Raw genomic sequence first — 18,005 nt, 5'->3', positions numbered from 1 at the left:
ATTAAGAATAATCGTTGTGAAATCTCCAGAAATAACTTGGCCATAGGCCGAGGCACTTCAATTAATGGCATTTATGTTCTTGAATTTTTTGACTTAAGCAAATACAACTATAACATACAATCCAAAAGACTCAAAACAAGTGAACCAAATGAATCATACATTTGGCATTGTCGATTAGGTCACATAAATGAGAAACGCATCCAACGGCTAGTGTCGACTTGAATTATTGGACCATTTGATTTTCGATCATATGGAATATGCGAATCTTGTCTCCTTGGCAAAATGATTCGTGCTCCCTTTAGTGGTAAAGGGACACGAGCAAGTGATTTGTTAGGATTAATACACACCGATGTATGTGGTCTAATGAGTATCACCGCTAGGGGAAATTATGACTACTTCGTCATTTTTACCGACGATTTAAGTAGATATGGGTATGTTTACCTAATCAAATGTAAAAGTTAAACTTTTGAGAAATTAAATGAATTTCAAAAGGAAGTAGAGAACCAATTGAACAAAAAGATTAAAGCACTACGATCCGATCGTGGTGGAGAATATCTTAGCAATGAATTCGATTCTCACTTAAAATAATGTGGTATTGTATCAAAACTCACTCCTCCGGGCACACCTCAACTCAATGGTTTTACCGAAAGGAGAAATAAAACCCTACTAGATATGGTTCGATCCATGATGAGTCAAACGGATCTACCGGATTCGTTTTGGGGTTTTTCAATTCTAACGGCCATGAAATCTTTAAATCAATGTCCAACGAAAGCTGCAGATAAGACTCCATATGAGATATGGAAGGGAAAAGTCCCAAACTTTTCATATATGAAAATTTGGGGTTGTGAAGCTTATGTAAAGAACAAGTCTACCGATAAGCTAGCACCTAAATCTGACAAGTTTTACATTGTAGGATATCCAAAGAACACACGTGGGTATTACTTCTACAACCGTCATGAGAGCAAAGTGTTTGTGGCTTATAAGGCTGTCTTTCTAGAATTCGAATACATTTCTAGAAGACAGAGTGGGAGAAAATTTGAACTAGACGAAGTTCAAGAGCCACAAACTTGAGAAGAGGTACAAGAAGATGTTCCTTCATCGTCTAATCAAGTTATTGTTCCTTCCGAACCTAAAAGGTCAGGTAGGGTTAGTCGCCAACCCGATCGATACGTAGGCAACATCTAGTTGGATGACGAATTGGACGTCTTACTTTTGGAAAGTGACGAACCCGCAACCTACAAAGCTGCAATTTCTAGTCCAAATTAAACTTTATGGCAAGAAGCCATGTAATCCGATATAAAATCTATGCATGCGAACCAAGTATGGGACTTGGTTGATTTGCCTAAAGATGTAAGACCCCTTCAATGCAAATGGATCTTTAAGGTAAAGAATGGTATAGAAGGGCATGACGATGTCTATAAAACAAGGCTAGTTGTAAAAGGTTTGACCCAAGTTCATGGTTTACACTATGACGAAACCTTTGCCCCCGTATCCATGCTTAGATCAATTTGGATTATGTTAGCGATTTCCGCATTTCATGATTATTAAATATGGCAAATGGATGTCAAAACCGCTTTTCTAAATGGGTATTTAGAGGAGGAAGTTTACATGGTACAACCTGAGGGTTTTGTACATCCTAAAAATCCTAACATGGTATGAAAACTTAAGAGATCCATCTATGGTCTTAAGCAAGCATCAAGAAGTTGGAATCATCGTTTTGATCATGTTATAAAAGAGAATGGTTTCATTCGAAGTGTTGAGGAACCATGTTTATACATGAGGTTTAGTGGGAGCCAAGTCATCTTTCTAATCTTGTATGTAGACGACATACTTCTCATTGGCAATGATATACCAATGCTTACCTCTGTTAAGGGGTGGTTAGGGAATAATTTCCAAATGAAAGATTTAGGAGAGGCACAACGCATATTGGGTATCCGGATCTATAAAGATAGATCCAAGAGGATATTGGCACTAAGTCAAGAGTCTTATATTGACAAGGTTCTTCGACGTTTCAACATGGACAAATCCAAGAGAGGTTTTATTCCAATGGGTAGTGGGGTAACATTGAACAAGTCTCAGTCACCCACAGAACCTGTAGATGTTGAATGCATGAAATCGATCCCTTATGCTTCCGCCATGGCATCAATCATGTATGTCATGATATGCACTCGTCCCGATGTATCATATGCTTTGAGCATGATAAGTAGATATCAAGACAAACCAGGTGAGAGTCACTGGATAGCCATCAAGAATATCCTTAAGTACATGAGAAGAACTAAGGATTTATTCTTGGTGTTTGGAGGAGATTCCGAGCTAAGTGTGAAGGGTTACACTGACTCGAGCTTTCAAACTGATAGGGATGATTTGAAATCCCAGGCTGGCTTTGTTTTCATGATTAATGGTGGGGCGGTTAGCTGGAGTAGCTTCAAAGAGTCGGTCATTGCAGATTCTACAACGGAGGCTGAGTACATTGCAGAGTCTGAAGCTGCCAAGGAAGCCGTGTGGATTAGGCAATTTTTGGAGGGGCTAAGGATATTTCCTACCGCCAAGGATCCTATCACGATCTTCTGTGATAATAGTGGGGCAATCTTTCAAGCTAAAGAGCCCAAATATAGTAACAAGTCTAGACACGTACTTAGAAAATTTCATGTAATAAGAGATTTCATTGAAAGGAAGGAAATAGCGATTTGTAAGGTTGGAACGGATGATAATAGGTGATCCTTTAACCAAGCCTTTATCGCAGGCTAAGCATGACCAACATGTTATTTCCATGGGTCTAAAACGCATGCCAAGTTTGTATTAGATTATAAGATATGAACTGAAAAACTTTGTTTTTGGTTTATATATGATAATCGCATTTATCGTTTGAGTTTATTTATGCAAACTCATTAATTTATTACTTTGTTGTATCCAAATGGGTTGTTGAGACTGTGACACCCTCAAATATAGCGGAAAAGTAAACACGTAATTCTAGAATAAAACTGCATGGATATGTTTGTAATAGGTTCATTTGGGTAAAAACCTGTAATTTTTAAAACCTGAACCCGTTATAAAGATATCCAAATTGGAAGGTGTCAAACATACAAGGTCTAACTAGAAGTGTCATAACATAACCATCGCTAAAGTCGCGAATAGCAAATTATACAACCAAATGTAAAGAGGGAGACATATGTCCCTAAAATGTATGTGACATAAAAAGTGTTTAAGGGTCACAATAAAATAAAACCAATCTAGGTTCCAGGGTTACTTTGCTCGCTAGCTCGTCCATGTACCCCATATATGCATCACCTACCTGTCATTCGCATTTTATACAAATACGAAAGCCACAGTCAGTGGGGAGTAACTCCGAGTTCTCCCAGCCACGAAATGTCATAATTAATATAACATGTAAACATAAAAATATGAATACGAATCACACAATGCCTTAGCATATAGATGCTAGACAATCGTGCTTATCATGTGAATAACAATATAACAACACATAGTCCTAGCATGTGAATACTAGACCGACTCATACTACACTATCATGTGAATCACATAACATCCAGGAATCCAAACTCTATCAACCATAGCCGGCTTGCATCTCACCTTCTATGATTCATAGAATCATCAAACAAGAAAGGACAATATATCAAAGACAGGCATAAGTTCTTAGCACCGTCAATAGTCACTCTGTAACTCGAGTCTATACCACGAGGTACGGAAGGTAATCGAACCGGTATCCTGGCTCAGAGGTTCTATAAAAACATGGCCAAGACACAACACAACCCTAGTCCTAAATCTGCGCAGACCTAGACATGCGGATACAAACCACAGCACCCAAGACCCACAATTTTTATAAAACCATGTGAGTACCCTAAGGAGTCCACCAAAGGGTTGGCTAGTACTTAAGCTGACCACTTACACTCAAAATAAGTAACGAGGTCATGCCCAACTTGGATATAAACCCACCAAGTCAGGAACACAAAGGCTATTAAGCAGTGAACATATACTCGTCAAAGACTATAAAGGCCTATCTATGATGAAGGCCGAAATACTCACTTAGGACCTAGTCCCAGCTAGTCCCAGCTTCAATACTTTAGCCCACACCACACAAGACAAGTAGGACACCCAATTAACCATAAGAGGGCAAAGAGTCAAACTTTCAAACATAATGCTAACATTCTATCATGTGAAAGGCTATATAAATGTCTATTCAGCAGACAATCCAACCATATCCTCAATGTCATCAATAACCAAATTATAGCTAACCATCAATATTATAATCCAAATTCCAGCTAACCGTTAATCTCATAATTCATGAGAACAAGCTAAAATGGCAACAAGGCAAGAAGACTCAAGTATAAGGCAACCAATTCATCCAACAACCAACATGTGAAATGATAATTACAAATATCAAGCATAGCATAAAACTTCCAATAACAACCAAACTCACCTCAAAGACAAACCCTCGACCCTAGTCCCGCGACGGGTCATTGGTCAAATCGAGGCTGACCGGTTTAAACCTAGTTTGACCAAACTCATTCGGTCAAACTGGCCCAGCTCAGAGTCTTGGCCTACTTTGGCCCAAATTACAAAATGTATCACAATGTCATTCTCATGCTATTTCCAATTTCTATCATGTGAAAAACGAAAGTAACACATTATCAATCACCTAAACACTTAACAAACACCAAACACAACATCTACTACTGATGTGACATTAATTCGTCGAGTAACTCGGAATAGTTACCTTAAGCTAGCAAGAGACAAGTAATAACTTGAGAAAGCTTCTAAAACCCAAAATTACTCTTCATCTTCAACCACATATAAGGCACCTAAAATAATTATGTGAAAGGACGATATTAACGAATTATCGTTATATAAAATAAGAGACGGAAATTAATTATTTCAAATAAACCAAACTTGCACCAAAACCAACTCGACCCACGACCCTAGTGGCCGTTGAACCGCCCCACGCCCATCACCAAACAACCAGCTACTACTCAACCTAATGGACCACCCAACCATAAACAAAGGAAAGGAAGAAAGGCGAAAAACAGGGGTATGGGTACCCCGTGTCCAACCCAACACCACCCCCTTCAACTCTCCTCCCCCACGGCTGCTAAGCAGCTAGCAACCATCCCTACCAACACCTATTATGGCTGACCAGACAGGCCATTTCTACCGCCTTCCACCATCCCAAAACAATCCCTACATGTCAGCATACACCGTCTCAACTATAAAAGATACCAATTAGCACCCAAAACAATCCATACATGTCAGCATACACCGTCTTAAATATACCACTTACTAGCTAGCATCCCAAATGATCCCTACAAAGTCAAGTATACACCTTCTCAATCATCTCCACATATCGGTATACACCGTCTCAACTATACAACTGACTAATTAATATCAATAAGGATCCCTATATATAATTATACACCGTCTCAATTATAAAAAGACTAACCAAACATTCGAAATAAACATATTTTACCGATAATATCGAGTAATCCATTATCGTTACCTTTTTCTGATCGAACTAGTCCTTCATGACTAACAAATCTTCTACCAGACCATCTATTTTAGTACATACAACCGTCTTATAATAAACAAAGCTAAAAATATAAATTGGGTTTGTAAAAATATATAACGAAAATGAATGTTACTTACATCGGAATGACGAGAACGACGAGAGGAGCGCTATGGAACAAAAATCATTGAAAACGGATGAGAAACGGAGTTGGGATCGGAGTTTGAAGGGGGACGGGAATGGAGGTTGAGTGTGGTGTTGTTGTTGTTGTTTGTTCTGACAGAACAACGAAGAAAAGGGGAAAAAAAAATAAGGGGACGCGTGAGAAAAAGAGGGAGCAGCTAGCTAGCTAGCTATTTATTATACGTACGTTTCTTCGTCGTTAAGAAACTTCGATAGTTATTAAAACCGTTTCGAGTTAAATTAAACCGATTTAAGTAAGGTTTTCGAGATAAAACATACTCAATAATAAATAAATTTAATGAATGAAAATAAAATAAACTCAGCTAGTTAACAGAAATAATACGATATCAGCTTGAATCGGAATTATTAGCGATTTTTACGAAACTAACGGATATTAATAAAATTTGCTAATTTAGTGAAATAAGCTCAAAATAGTTAATTTAAGACGGTTTTGTTCCCAAAATCCATCTCGGGTTCACTTAAAACAACTTTTATAAGGACTCGTAAAGAAACGGAAATTATTAAATAAATAAACTCGAACTAACTTCAATAAACTCGAACTAACTTTAAATAAACTTATTAATGATTATTAAAATTAACGTATCGAATTATGATGAAATTAATTAATTAGCTAAGCATATATATATAAATCGTTAAATGATGTAATTAAATTCAAAATAGCAATTAAAAGAATTTTATCCAACTTAATAAAATACGGGGTGTTATAATCACCCCATCTTTTAAAAAGTTTCGTCCTCGAAACTTGAAAGTATAAATGAAAGGTGATAAAAATAAAACTGGAATTGGAATCGGTAACCAAAACATTTTAAAGGTTATTTATCGTAAGAATCAAAATTCTTTCAAGAGCTTCAACTAAAATTTTCCGACAAAACCAGACTCTCATCAGAGAAACGGAAGTGTTCTCGTTACGTATTCAAGAACATCACATTCCAAATCAAAGATAAGGTTAAAAAGTAAATTATTTGTATAAATCGAAAATCAAAATACTTTCAGAAACATTAATGAAAAGTTTTCAAAAGTATAAGTCTCATTCATGGAACGAAATTGCTCTTGTCGTGCACACAAGAACGCTAACTTTCCAAGTCAAAGACAACAAAAATCATTCGCCGACAAGCGTAGAACAAGTTATTAAACGTTTCTAATAACGAGTTCTAACATCCGATCAACGTTAAAATCAAAAGAAAAGGAAATCCATTCAAATTTTTCTTTTGCAAAAGCCAAAATGGAAATAAAGGTTTCACCTTTAAACTCAAAGGGGAATCAAATTCCTGAAAATATAATATTAAACTTTGACAAAGGCATCATAATTAGATCAAAGTGAATAGAAATTGGATAAAATTTACAAAAATCTCAGGTTTAGCAACTCAATACCATGATAAAGAAGTCTATACTCAAAGAGCAATTAGAGAATTAAATCGAATTTTCATTTTCCAAATCTTTACAAGTAGGGAAAATTTTGTAATAGTAACATAAAATTTTTAACAACAAACCAAAAATGGTAGCTTGAAATATTTAGAAATTGTGCGAAATGAAAAGTAAGTTAGACATCATAGATACAAGTATGCTAAGAGGGTTCAAGTTTAACCAACAAAAGAGGTATGATGAACTTCATAGGGATAAGAATTGAAGTCAAATTTACAAGGATGTCAAGGATAGAGTTTCACAAGATACAAGTGTCAAACTTAAAGGAGGAGCAAGATGAAGCGAGAAAATGAGGTATGAACAGTAACGCTTATGATCAAGGAGAAAGGGAAATTAGACAACAAGGAAACGCCAGATACTCAAATCTTAAACAACAATGTCATCACTCCACTAAGGAAACAAAGGGTAATAACCAGGTCAGGAAATGATAGGAAATTTAAAAAGGGATATATGAACATGTCAAGATGTGAGACTAAAAGAGTCGAATCATAAAGATAACTAGTTACCAACCAGTAAGAGATATTAGAATTAGGAAGGTATTCAAGACAAGGAAATAACGAGTAAACTTTTATACTTAAGAATCAAATCCAACCAATGTATGAACGAAAGGGAGGAAAACGATTAATGGTACGAAAGAGGGTATTAAGGCTTAATCCATACGCTTCCTAAAACTTAAGGTCCTCTCTAACAAGGTCACGCCTATTAGGGTATTGTACCTTCATGACAAAACGACCAAATCCCAAACAAGGGTCAAGGTAAAATAAACGCTCGCTTAAAGGGTGATAGACCGGTTAGATACTTCTTCCACCTATCTTATCACATATTAGGATTTCCCTAAAGCAAATCTACCACTCAAGTATAAAAGTATCTCTGTATCTCAAGAACTCGACACAACCTCAATGTTTTAAAAACCAAAGAATAAATTGACAAAGACTTCTCAACAAAGTTCTCAAGAAACAACTAACACCAAATCACATTCCCAATCTATACAGGATTGTTAACATCTAAAAATGGGTTTTCTTCCAAATTCATATTCTAAACTTATCTCATGTTTACTCCTAAGGTGACGACGCTCAACCTACTAAGCTTTCAAATCCCAAACATAAACAACAGAGCCAAGTTCTATAACTTTAATTACATAGGCAACTCATTCCTAACACAAAGAATCCACCAATCGATTATACTCACTTTGTCAAGGAACTAGGTATAAGAATCATTAAGTATGTCTCATCACATTACCTAAGTCTTTCTAACATCACATCCTCTCAAAACCAGGGTTAAGGGTCAGACACAAACAATCTCCTCAAAAGTCGAATTTTCCAACCAAGGTCAACATTCCTCACAAGAAAAAGTACTATCTAATGGCGTTAAGGGAGGATAAGCAAAGAACAAAGGACAAGTTAGGAGTACAAGCGTATCTTTTAAAGTAAAACAAAAGGGAGTTTAGAAGGAGGATAAGCACCAAGAGATTAAGAATAAGGCGAGATACAAAAAGAGCGAGAAACACCTTCAAGGAAGTAGAAGCATTCTTCAAAGGTTGAACAAATCTTCAATCCTCAACAATAGGCACTAAATTTTGATCTTCTTAAAATATAAGTGTCCTTTCAATGGAACGGAGATACTCTTGGCGATCACTCAAGAATATCAATATTCCAATTCAAAGACATAAAAATACATTTTTACACCAACAAATGATAAAACTAATTATCAGACGTCTCCAATAACAAGCTTTAACACTAATTGACGTTAAAACCAGTGAAAAACATTAATATATTTTCAAAACCTTTAGTTCAAAAATTTCTTTATAATAAGGGTAATAACTCCATTAGCTATAGATAAGCTCACGGTCATTGATCCAAGAACGCAACAATTATTAAATAACAATCAACAAACAGGTTAGTACCTAACAAAGAGCAAACACAAAGAGACTACAACATAAGGTCCTAAGTCTACCCATCTTACCCATCTCTCAAGTTTATTATTTTAAGGTCAAGTTATTTATATTGGGGTGCACAAACGTGCGTCGGGAGCAAATATGCTCTGATACCAACTGTGACACCCTCAAATATAGCGGAAAAGTAAACACGTAATTCTAGAATAAAACTGCATGGATATGTTTGTAATAGGTTCATTTGGGTAAAAACCTGTAATTTTTAAAACCTGAACCCGTTATAAAGATATCCAAATTGGAAGGTGTCAAACATACAAGGTCTAACTAGAAGTGTCATAACATAACCATCGCTAAAGTCGCGAATAGCAAATTATACAACCAAATGTAAAGAGGGAGACATATGTCCCTAAAATGTATGTGACATAAAAAGTGTTTAAGGGTCACAATAAAATAAAACCAATCTAGGTTCCAGGGTTACTTTGCTCGCTAGCTCGTCCATGTACCCCATATATGCATCACCTACCTGTCATTCGCATTTTATACAAATACGAAAGCCACAGTCAGTGGGGAGTAACTCCGAGTTCTCCCGACCTACGAAATGTCATAATTAATATAACATGTAAACATAAAAATATGAATACGAATCACACAATGCCTTAGCATATAGATGCTAGACAATCGTGCTTATCATGTGAATAACAATATAACAACACATAGTCCTAGCATGTGAATACTAGACCGACTCATACTACACTATCATGTGAATCACATAACATCCAGGAATCCAAACTCTATCAACCATATCCGGCTTGCATCTCACCTTCTATGATTCATAGAATCATCAAACAAGAAAGGACAATATATCAAAGACAGGCATAAGTTCTTAGCACCGTCAATAGTCACTTTGTAACTCGAGTCTATACCACGAGGTAGGGAAGGTAATCGAACCGGTATCCTGGCTCAGAGGTTCTATAAAAACATGGCCAAGACACAACACAACCCTAGTCCTAAATCTGCGCAGACCTAGACATGCGGATACACACCACCGCACCCAAGACCCACAATTTTTATAAAACCATGTGAGTACCCTAAGGAGTCCACCAAAGGGTTGGCTAGTACTTAAGCTGACCACTTACTCTCAAAATAAGTAACGAGGTCATGCCCCAACTTGGATATAAACCCACCAAGTCAGGAACACAAAGGCTATTAAGCAGTGAACATATACTCGTCAAAGACTATAAAGGCCTATCTATGATGAAAGCCGAAATACTCACCTAGGACCTAGTCCCAGCTAGTCCCAGCTTGAATACTTTAGCCCAAACAACACAAGACAAGTAGGACACCCAATTAACCATAAGAGGGCAAAGAGTCCAACTTTCAAACATAATGCTAACATTCTATCATGTGAAAGGCTATATAAATGTCTATTCATCAGACAATCCAACCATATCCTCAATGTCATCAATAACCAAATTATAGCTAACCATCAATATTATAATCAAAATTCCAGCTAACCGTTAATCTCATAATTCATGAGAACAAGCTAAAATGGCAACAAGGCAAGAAGACTCAAGTATAAGGCAACCAATTCATCCAACAACCAACATGTGAAATGATAATTACAAATATCAAGCATAGCATAAAACTTCCAATAACAACCAAACTCACCTCAAAGACAAACCCTCGACCCTAGTCCCGCGATGGGTCATTGGTCAAATCGAGGCTGACCGGTTTAAACCTAGTTTGACCAAACTCATTCGGTCAAACTGGCCCAGCTCAGAGTCTTGGCCTACTTTGGCCCAAATTACAAAATGTATCACAATGTCATTCTCATGCTATTTCCAATTTCTATCATGTGAAAAACGAAAGTAACACATTATCAATCACCTAAACACTTAACAAACACCAAACACAACATCTACTACTGATGTGACATTAATTCGTCGAGTAACTCGGAATAGTTACCTTAAGCTAGCAAGAGACAAGTAATAACTTGAGAAAGCTTCTAAAACCCAAAATTACTCTTCATCTTCAACCACATATGAGGCACCTAAAATAATTATGTGAAAGGACGATATTAACGAATTATCGTTATATAAAATAAGAGACGAAAATTAATTATTTCAAATAAACCAAACTTGCACCAAAATCAACTCGACCCACGACCCTAGTGGCCGTTGAACCGCCCCACGCCCATCACCAAACAACTAGCTACTACTCCACCTAATGGACCACCCGACCATAAACAAAGGAAAGGAAGAAAGGGGAAAAACAGGGGTATGGGTACCCCGTGTCCAACCCAACACCACCCCCTTCAACTCTCCCTCCCCCATGGCTGCTAAGCAGCCAACAACCATCCCTACCAACACCTATTATGGCTGACCAGACAAGCCATTTCTACCCCCTTCCACCATCCCAAAACAATCCCTACATGTCAGCATACACCGTCTCAACTATAAAAGATACCAATTAGCACCCAAAACAATCCATACATATCAGCATACACCGTCTTAAATATACCACTTACTAGCTAGCATCCCAAATGATCCCTACAAAGTCAAGTATACACCTTCTCAATCATCTCCACATATCAAGTATACACCGTCTCAACTATACAACCGACTAATTAATATCAATAAGGATCCCTATATATAATTATACACCGTCTCAATTATAAAAAACAGACTAACCAAAGATTCGAAATAAACATATTTTACCAGTAATATCGAGTAATCCATTATCGTTACCTTTTTCCGATCGAACTAGTCCTTCATGACTAACAAATCTTCTACCAGACCGTCTATTTTAGTACATACAACCGTCTTATAATAAACAAAGCTAAAAATATAAATTGGGTTTGTAAAAATACATAACGAAAATGAATGTTACTTACATCGGAATGACGAGAACGACGAGAGGAGCGCTATGGAACAAAAATCATTGAAAACGGATGAGAAACGGAGTCGGGATCGGAGTTTGAAGGGGGACGGGAATGGAGGTTGAGCGTGGTGGTGTTGTTGTTGTTTGTTCTGACAGAACAACGAAGAAAAGGGGAAAAAAATAAGGGGATGCGTGAGAAAAAGAGGGAGCAGCTAGCTAGCTAGCTATTTATTATACGTACGTTTCTTCGTCGTTAAGAAACTTCGATAGTTATTAAAACCGTTTCGAGTTAAATTAAACCGATTTAAGTAAGGTTTTCGAGATAAAACATACTCAATAATAAATAAATTTAATGAATGAAAATAAAATAAACTCAGCTAGTTAACGGAAATAATACGATATCAGCTTGAATCGGAATTATTAGCGATTTTTACGAAACTAACGGATATTAATAAAATTTGCTAATTTAGTGAAATAAGCTCAAAATAGTTAATTTAAGACGGTTTTGTTCCCAAAATCAATCTCGGGTTCACTTAAAACAACTTTTATAAGGACTCGTAAAGAAACGGAAATTATTAAATAAATAAACTCGAACTAACTTCAATAAACTCGAACTAACTTTAAATAAACTTATTAATGATTATTAAAATTAACGTATCGAATTATGATGAAATTAATTAATTAGCTAAGCATATATATATAAATCGTTAAATGATGTAATTAAATTCAAAATAGCTATTAAAAGAATTTTATCCAACTTAATAAAATACGGGGTGTTACAGAGACAATATTTAACCCTATTAAAGTGAATAGAATTAACATAGTATTCGCACTTAGTTACTTAAAGGAGGTGACGTCTCGAAGTGACTAGAGTGTGATGCGATTGATGGCATGTTCAAGTGCCATAGGGTTATATGCGATGACTAGTCGCTCACATAGGCAGACTTTATGAGACACTCTGTCGGGAAGTGACCGCTTATAGAGTTCTGGAAATTCGTAAAGCCCGGTCGTGGCAAGAGCTACTATGGTATTCTTATGAGTCAATTCTTTTGACTAGAAACTATTCGCCTAAGTTGGCACAAATTTCTAAATGGCTTTGATTTATACTCTACGACTGTCGTAAGTGAACTCAAATGAGTATATTTTGGGTCATGATGAACTGTGGCTATACGAAGGGAATAGTGAGATAGGAATTGTCCACCCCCTTGTCAGGGTTGTTTGAAATCTCAAGGCCACTCGAGGAGTAGTGAACTGAAAATGCGTGGCCACGCTGGGAAGGTATCTATGGTAGATAATTCCGGTCAGACAGTTACTCTCCAGATCAAGAAAACCACTCTAGATATGATCAAATGCAAGTATGACCTGCAAGACGCCTTGCATTGAGTGGGAGATTATAATAGGACAAGAGAATTGGTGACGCACACTTGTCTCGGACAAGTGGGAGATTGTTGGAGTATGTGTCCTCAACGATAGTGCAATCACATGTTTAAATATCAAATTAAGAAATACGTAAGGGATGATTCATTTATATAGTCAACTGATCAACATTAATCAGTAATGATTGGCTAACTAGAGTTTGACATTACTATCGTTTGACGGTGGTGATTAGTTGATCCCTTGAGGTCACACCTATGAGACAATTCCCTTAATAGACAAGTTGATTAATTGTATGAGGATACAAGTTAATCAATTCCTTAAAATTGAACAATTCATTTGTGAGAGAGAATATTTATATCTTATTGTAATTTGATTAAATAAGATTTATTTTAGTAATTAAAATATATTATTACTAAAATTGATTATTGTTTATGAAACAATTGAGATAAGAATGAATGGTTAATTATAATTACAATATGTTGTGAATTATAATTATGTGACCCATTTTATTTATGTGATCAATAATCACTAGACAATTTGCTATATGTAATTTAATTAATGTATATAATGATATTTATTTGATAAATATGCATTAAATTAATTAATAACATATTACATACTACATGTGACATATTGTGTGACAAGTGACAAATTGACAAAATAAATGGAAGTCCATTTTATACATATGGACCGAAATGGAGGGTGGAAGGAGTGTGGATGATATTATTTTATGTGATAAAGTGCATATCATCAGGGCTATTCCATAGTAGCTTACACACCTACATTTTGAAGAAGAACAAAAAGAAAAAGAGCAAGCCATGCATTGGCACAAGGCCTTGCACTACCCGGCCACTCCTCTCTTTATGAGAGAATTTTTGTTCTCATTTGGTCATTCTTATTCTTATGCATTCACCATTCTTATTCTCAGCTTTTCATCTCTCTAAAAACTAGTTTTAGAATACATTAGATTGTTCATCCAAAATTATAATAACCATATAAGATTACTAGTGTAGTAATAAGAATATTATTAGAATTATTTTAAGGATACTAGTATATTAATCTAGTTAGTTAATATATTAGTTTAAGGGATTTATTTTGGCTGCAATGAAGAGGAGGATCTCAATACTTGGGATTAAGGAGGATCATCCATTACATTTAAGCTCAAGAACAAATAAGGAAGGTAACCTTATTTGTGCCCATTATTTTGAGCCATATAACAATGTAAGGAACATTATTTTTCTTATTTTATCTCTTATCTAGTTATGCATGTACTATATTTAGAAAACTGATATTAATATGTCAATTAGTTCACTATTACAAGAGTCTAATAATAGGTATATGAATCTAACATTTTGTTACCCCATCCTCTGGAATTCAGAGACAATATCACCAGAAAAATATCAAATTTTTATTATAATGACTTAGGTTTTTAGGAGTACATTAAAATATCAAGCTAAAGAAAAAAAATCGAGTAAAACAAGCGTTGACAAACGTGAAAAAGCAAATGTGTAGTGTGTGTTAGATTTATTAACCTCTTATTAGATACTTCTAATAACTATATATATATTAGTTTAGTCATAAACTAATCTAGATCTTATGCATGCATAACAAAATGATACCAAGTAAGAAGAATTCGATTAATCTTACATTGAGGGCCGAAATGGTTTATACTAATTGGTCTCCTACCAAATTAGTCTTCGTAAAAACCGAGTGCTCCAAGGATGAATTTAGACCCAATAGTAGGATCTACTCCTCAAGGAATTTTACCAAGGTAATCACTCTTAATTCATATACTAATTTATGTACTAGAAATTAGAATATGAGCCCTTAAAATCTAACTAATATTATTAGATTACTACTACTAGTAATGTAGTGATAATATTAGAGATTTGTGAGATATACTTCTTAAGCCTTCTAAAACAAGTTAGAGAGAGAATGCAAATTATCAATAAAGATAATTTTATATGAATAAATTGTGTGTAAAATAAGAAGAGAAAAACTCTCCTTATTCTATTAGGGTGGCCGGATGGTCCAAGGGGAAGGGTGCCCAATACTTGCACATATTTGTTCTTCTCAAGAAACATAGGGTAGGGCTAGGTTTAGGTCTATTTTAGAAACATAATCATTGTGTTTAATTCTCAATTAGAGCAACGATTAAGTCCTAAAACTACCCAACCCCCTCCACTTTCACGGCACACACAACATTAAGGGGTACCATTTTAAGTTTGTCATATGTTAATTTGTATATTGTGACATATTGGACTTGTTACTAGACATGTTATTCAATAATGCATTTTTAACTTATTAAAAATCATTATATTAACGAAATAAATCACATACAAAAATTAACTAGTAATTCACAATTATAATTACTCAAAATCGGTCATAGAATTATAAATCACAACAACTTGTATTTATAATAAACCATTCATTCTTATTTTAATTGTTTCATAAACAATAAATAAACCTAAGTAATAAAACAATTTAATTACTTAGTACGAATCTTATTTAATCGAATTACAATAAGATACATATTCGTACTCACAAAATCATTTATACAATTTTAAGGAATTAATTAACATGTATCAACATACAATTAATTAATTATTCAATTAAGAGTGTTACCCTAGAGGTATGACCTTAAGGGGTCAACTGATCACCACCGTCATACGACAGTAATGTCAAACTCTAGTCAGTATTAATGTGGATCAGTTGACAATAAAATATTACTTTCCCTCAGCATTCTTAATATGAGATTTAAACAAGTGATTGCATTATTGTTGAGGACACATACTCCAACAGTGTGGAGTTGAATGAAGGGAGTATGTTTTTTGTTACCCCATCCTCTGGAATTCAGAGACAATATCACCATATATGTCTCTTTCACCTTCAGCCGAATCCACAAAATCCTTTTCCCATTGCAATGACACTGTCCCCTGCTCGGCAATGCGACCTTGGCGGTGCAGAATCGTAAATAATAGGAGACGGTCAGATTCATTCGCAACCCATAAATATGGGCCTACCCGCTGTTCATCCTGATCAAACTAGAGTATCGAAGAGTCATTGTTATAGAATGCCCGCTCAAATTTGTTAGCCTGAGGAAAGCATACCCGCTCCTCACCCCCGCCAAACTCGATGATACTACAACGAAAACGCGGCATAGTGACGGGCATACTGACAGAAAAAAGAAGCCGCCAGAAAAAATGGGATACTGACGGATATCTGACGGAATTTCCGTCAGTACCGTGTCCTGACGGATATTCCGTCCGTTATATTTGGCGCGTTGACTAAGTCAATGGCGCTAAATTTATCTGACGGAATATCCGTCAGAATAATACTATTAGTGACGGAATTTCCGTCATTGGCATTCACACAGAGTAGTGCATTACAGTTGTAAGACAATTGGGACATCTGACGGAACTTTCGTCAGTAAAATAAAAAAACTGACGGAAATTCCGTAAGATGTATTAGATTTTTGAATCCACTATGCGTCACAGCTGTCACATTATTTGACCAACTGATGGAAAATCCGTCAGTAATTTGAGAATAATGACGGATTTTCCGTCAATTTTTTAGAAATAGTGACGGAATTTCCGTCAGGAATTATATTTAACTGACAGAATTTCCGTCAGTCGTGCCTTTTATCTCAAACACGGGATCATTCCTTCATCACTTTACTAATTTTCGCCCAAATTAATTAAAATCGCCAACCCTAACCTTCTTAAAACCGAACACCACCACCACCACCCTCCTCCACTTCTGGCGCCACCACCACCACCAACACCACCACGCCGTCACCGTCACTATAAAGTAATTATCTTTGTCTTTTCTTCTTTTCTTCCTTTCTCCTTTCTCTTTTTCCTTCTTCTTTTCTTGTTTTTAATTTTTTTTTTCCACAGCCGCCGCCGCCCCTCCTTGTCGTCAACCGCCGCCTCTACCGCCCACTGCCGCCCCTGCCCCGCCTCATCCTTCCTTTCCTTTTCATTTTTTTCTTTGTCAAGTTAATTAGGTATTTCTCCTTTTAATTTTTTTTTAATTAGCTTAATTGATTAAATATTAGTTATTGTTTTAATTGTTGTTGAATTATTGTTGGTGTTGATACATGTTGGCTTAGGATAGAAGCCAATTTTGTTTAAATGTATGTTGTTAAATTTTAATGTATGCATGTTGACTTAAGATAGCTATGTAATTTTATTGTTAAAAAATTGAATTGTTGTTAATAATATTTTTAAAAATTGGAATTTTTGTTAATTAGATTATTGTTAAATTTTGTTAAATGTTAATTAGAATAGATATGAATTAGAGATATGTAAAATGAAAAATAAGTCATGTTAGTTTTTGTTATTTGAAAAAGTAGTCATTGTTGTATGTTTTGTTTTTAATATTGTTAAAATTATTGTTAATATTGACCTAGTACCCGTTCAAAAATTACTCACTAGGAGTAATTTTTGAGTAGTCGCCGTTTTGGGACTGTCTTTGTACGTTTTAAGTCAGTTAGGTAGTAAACATGTGCTTGTGATTTGTTAATGAGGAAAGAGTTTGGTGACAATTCCTTTAATGTTCTCTAAATGCATATGTGGAGTAATTATTTATTCTACATTGTGTATTTGGAGAACGGATGGGAATTGCTGCCGAATTTTTGTCCTCATTAATAAATCACAAGAACATGTTTGCTAGTGACTTGAAACGTACATTGATGGGTTTAGGTTGGAGTGA

General features: G+C 35.5%; 2 long non-coding RNA genes across 2 annotated transcripts; both read right to left on the bottom strand.

Moving 5' to 3' along the window:
* Positions 1-3,090: 3,090 nt before the first annotated feature.
* LOC141598177 (uncharacterized) lies at positions 3,091-4,803 on the bottom strand. The gene is made up of 2 exons (XR_012523296.1): positions 4,733-4,803; positions 3,091-3,292 (listed from the first exon to the last, which is right to left on the bottom strand). It is a non-coding gene; the product is annotated as an uncharacterized LOC141598177 (long non-coding RNA).
* Positions 4,804-9,353: 4,550 nt separating this feature from the next.
* On the bottom strand, positions 9,354-11,078 carry LOC141598175 (uncharacterized). Its single transcript, XR_012523295.1, has 2 exons — positions 10,998-11,078; positions 9,354-9,555 (listed from the first exon to the last, which is right to left on the bottom strand). It is a non-coding gene; the product is annotated as an uncharacterized LOC141598175 (long non-coding RNA).
* Between the last annotated feature and the right edge of the window lie 6,927 nt (positions 11,079-18,005).

Source organism: Silene latifolia, chromosome 9 (assembly GCF_048544455.1).
Source record: "Silene latifolia isolate original U9 population chromosome 9, ASM4854445v1, whole genome shotgun sequence".
Lineage (NCBI taxonomy): Eukaryota > Viridiplantae > Streptophyta > Magnoliopsida > Caryophyllales > Caryophyllaceae > Silene > Silene latifolia.
This window is presented reverse-complemented; position numbering and strand designations above follow the sequence as displayed.